The 3,886-nt window shown below is 59.6% G+C and overlaps 1 protein-coding gene across 2 annotated transcripts in view; it reads right to left on the minus strand.

Annotated features, from left to right (window-relative positions):
- The window catches only part of PLXNB1 (plexin B1), a 26,231-nt gene that overhangs the window by 21,477 nt on the left and 868 nt on the right, over window positions 1-3,886 (minus strand). For both annotated transcript variants that reach the window (XM_006909053.3, XM_025044837.1), the window contains exon 2: window positions 160-212. The gene's annotated coding sequence lies outside the window, so the exon portion shown is untranslated. The remainder of the gene's footprint in view (window positions 1-159; window positions 213-3,886) is intronic.

Here is a 3,886-nt window from a genome sequence, read left to right on the forward strand (position 1 = left end):
ATGCAGAAGGTAATAAGGACAGAACCAAAGGTCCAGACAAAAGAAGAAGGTTAAGGCTGCCAGGGATGAGGCCTGAAAGACTGGCCCCATCCTGGAAAGCCCCCAGTAGAAGTGAGTGTCACACTTCTCCTAGGTGCCTAGGTGTGAGGTCAGGCTCACCTGGCAGGGCCGGCTGGGTCAGGAGCCAACAGCAGGAACTGTGTGGGAGTCACCTAGCCAGGGAGAAAGCAGAGCATGAAGCTGGGGGTTGGGCTGCAGGCACGCGGAAGCAGCACAAAGGTACCCCCTTCCCGCTGCCCAGCCTGCTGGTGGAACCGGGCCCGGCCTGGCCCTTGGCCATCGAACACATTCCACCGGGGACGCCTCCTCGGAGCCCACACAGGGAGGGGGAGGGCGGCAGAACTGGGAACCCTCAGGGCCTGGGAAAGGGCAGCTAGGAAGGAGCCCCCAGACTGGCAGGGCCCAGTCAGGCTCCTAGCACGGCCCTGCACCCCTGCAGCCCCTTCTCTCTCCTTAGCATTCACCCATTCTCACCCTCTGACCAAACTCCACCTATCGAGGCACCCAGGTACATACACACCCTCCACACAGGCCAGGGGTTACCGTAGCCCAAACCTCCACCCGCAGATAAGCAGATACGCTCGCGTGTACCAAGAAGCATACATACCCTCCGACCTGCAGGCGCTCACCCCCACACGAGCGCATGGGCACTGACACGCAAACAGATGCGCACAGATACAATCTGTACACACAGAGCAAAAACACACAGAAACATAGGCAGATGCACCACACAGACACACATTACCCACACAGATACCTGCACAAAGATGACACATCCACAACCTCCTTACACACAGAAACACGCACATCTCACAGATGGGCACTTTGCACGGGCACGTGTCATAGCCATCTACAAAAGACACACACCACTACCCACATTCAGACACCCACAAACGCAGACTCACGCACACTTCCTTGGTTTGAACCTTAAGTCCTAGAGAGCTGTGGAAGCCAGGCCATCTCTTGCTAGCAAATGTTTGTGAGTGAATGAAGGAGTGAATGTTGGTCTAACTCTGGCCTCTCCAACAGGTCAGAGCAGAGCCAGGGCCCGGGGGTGGCGGGACTGTCTAAGAGGAAGTCACCATGCCCAGCTGTGCCCCCCAAACCCAGGACCTTCCCAGACCTGGGGTGCCCGCTCTCCTCACAGACCCCTCCTTGCAGGCCCCAGCTAAGGCCTGCTGGGACCAGGAAACCATGGCAACACTATCGTCCTCTGCCAGGAGCACCAAGGTTGGTGAAGTGCTGGGACAAGGCCATACATCAAAGGCTGGGAGACACTTCTACTTGCCTGTGCCCAGGCCACATTGCTTAGCTCTTCCCACCACCCAGCTGCCATTCTGCCTGTGGGAGAGCTTCCCTCTGCCCAAGTCAGCTCCTCCCAGTCAAGGGCCCCAAGGGGTGTCCCTGAGGCTGCCCTAGAGTGAGCCGGGCTGGGCGCAAGGCTTGGAGGGAAGTCCAGCAGCCCGCGGGAGCAGGGAAGCCGCGGCCACGGCCGGGCTGGGCTGGGCATTGCTCCCGAAATAGCTTGGGGGTTTCCATTTTTAGTGTGCAGAGAACAGAGCAGCTCTATGGGAGCAAGAACAAGGCCATCTCTGTTTGCCACCCGAGGGGGCGGGGAAGGGGGTGGCAGGGAGAGTTGCGAACCCAGCGAGAAGCCCAGGAGTGTGGCAAAGCTGGGCTTCCCAGGAGCCCCCCACCTTGCTTCCAAGGGGTGAGGAAAGAAAGTGTCTTCCTCTGGGAAGACAGGATCTGCCTGGGGATTGGCAGAGGCCATCTCCTGCACTCAGCTACTGCTGGCTATTGCCTGCCACTTCCAGCTCACGGATGCGCCTGGGGCAGAGGGTCCAGAGTTAGACCAACATCCACTCCTTTATTCGCTTACAAACATTTGCTCAGAGCCTACTGCGTGCCAAGGTTCTCCAGCCCTCAAGGGGGAGCAACCAAGACACTCTCCAAATGTAAAATCACAACTGGGTGGCCCACAGGAAGATGGGTAGGATTGGAACAGCCCCTCGCCAGGCCAGTGGAGGCTGGAGGCTGATCCACCCTGGGAAAAGCAGCAGGCTTCCTCAATCAATGAAACAGGGCCCAGTGCCCCTTGCCCTTCCCCACATGTGGCAGCTGGGGGCGGGGCGTAGGAGAAGATGGACCATGACAATGTCTCCTCCTTGTCAGGCACTCCTATTTCTCTTAACCTCTGCCACAGGCCACAGAGCAGCCCCCAGCTCCTCCGGTCAAACCTCCCACTTCACAAGAATGGGAGCACATTCCTCTCTGCAGGGTCTTTGGGACGCGCTATGGCCTGTGATAAAAGTCAAATCCTCCAGCACCCCCATCTGATCCATGCCAGTGCTCCCCCACACATGCTCCTCGTTCCTGAACTGCGGGGCTGTCTCGCTCCTCCCTGCCATCTCGCAGCCTGTTCCCACTGCCTGGAATGTGCACTCCCTCTCTGTCCCATAACTTGACTCCCAACCATCATCTCCCAGGGGAGCCTTCCCTGTCGCCCTCCCCCCCAGGCTGCTCTGTCCGTGTAGTGGCTGTGCACACTGCAGCTCTGCCATGGGCTCTCTGAGCCTCATTTGCCATGTGCAGAACAGAAGGCAGGACTGACTGCTCTGACCGTTAGCCGTGGTATGTTATGTGCCTGGCATTGGTGGCTCCAACCAAGGCCACTTTTCTCCCTGTTCCACCCTCTGGACTTGAAGTTCCATGAAAGAAGTGTGGCTTTTGATTCAGAGGCCCCAGCAACTTGGACCAAGCAGGTTTAGCACCAAGCAGGTGCTCCTTGTATGTTGAAAGAAACACCTCCCCCCTCCCCATTTCATAGCCAAGGAAATCTAGGCAGTAGGGGAGATATGGGGTTCTCTAAGCTACTTGGCCTCTCAAAGGACAAGGTTTGTGAGCCCCACTTTAGTTAATGACCAGGCCAGAGCAGACTGGAGATGATGGACTGGAGCCAGGCCTCATGTCCCCAGCCTGCACAGCCAGGATCTCCTGTCCACTCTGCTGACCTCAGGCCTCGCTGAGGCGCACAGCCGAAGCCTCACTCCGCCTGTGCCCAGGCCTGTCCTGAGGTCTCTTCTGGCCCACTTTACTTTGGACGTCTGCAGCAGGGCCCAAGGCTGCCTAACTTCTATCTGCAAAGAGCCAGCGCCACCTGCGCCCTCCTGGGGCTGTCCTCACTACCCGAAGGGGCTCGCGAACTCTGCCCTTCCACACCTGGGGAAGGGTCAAGTCCCAGGGAACAGTGGGAAACTGGCCTTTCCTTCCCGTGCTCCTGATGGGTGCCCTGGGTCCACCCAGAGGAGTTACTCATTGATAGTGCTGCACTGCCTCCTGCTCGCCCTGTTGTCTGTGTGTTGACGTCGGGTGGGAGGATCCACCATTTATCCGGGACCCGCGAGGACCCAAGGACAGTCTGAGCACGGAGAAGGAGGTCCCCCTCTGGGGGAGCGTGGCAGGAGGCTCAGTCCGCCTCCAGCACAGCCTGGAAGGGCTGTTACTACACGGGGGGACGCTTCGACCTCCCAAACGGCTCTTGCTCGAGCCACCTCCCTCCTCTCCGGACTCGCAGGGAAGGGACCCCACCGGTGGTCCTGGGAGGGCGGGGAAGGGGCCGGCCGGTTCCGGCTGAGGCGACGGCGGCGGCGGCGAGGAGGGGGCGCGGAGGAGCAGCTCCACCTCCTCTGTCTCCCAATCGCGTTTCAGGCGGAGCCGCCAGACTTTTCCTTCGCGCGGAGAAGTGTGGTCCCAACTCTCAGGACCGAAGCTGCCCACCACTCACCCCGGCTGCCCCTGCCCCGCGGGATCGAGGCTTCAGGCC

Source organism: Pteropus alecto, unplaced genomic scaffold (genome assembly GCF_000325575.1).
Source record: "Pteropus alecto unplaced genomic scaffold, ASM32557v1 scaffold53, whole genome shotgun sequence".
Taxonomy (NCBI): Eukaryota; Metazoa; Chordata; class Mammalia; order Chiroptera; family Pteropodidae; genus Pteropus; species Pteropus alecto.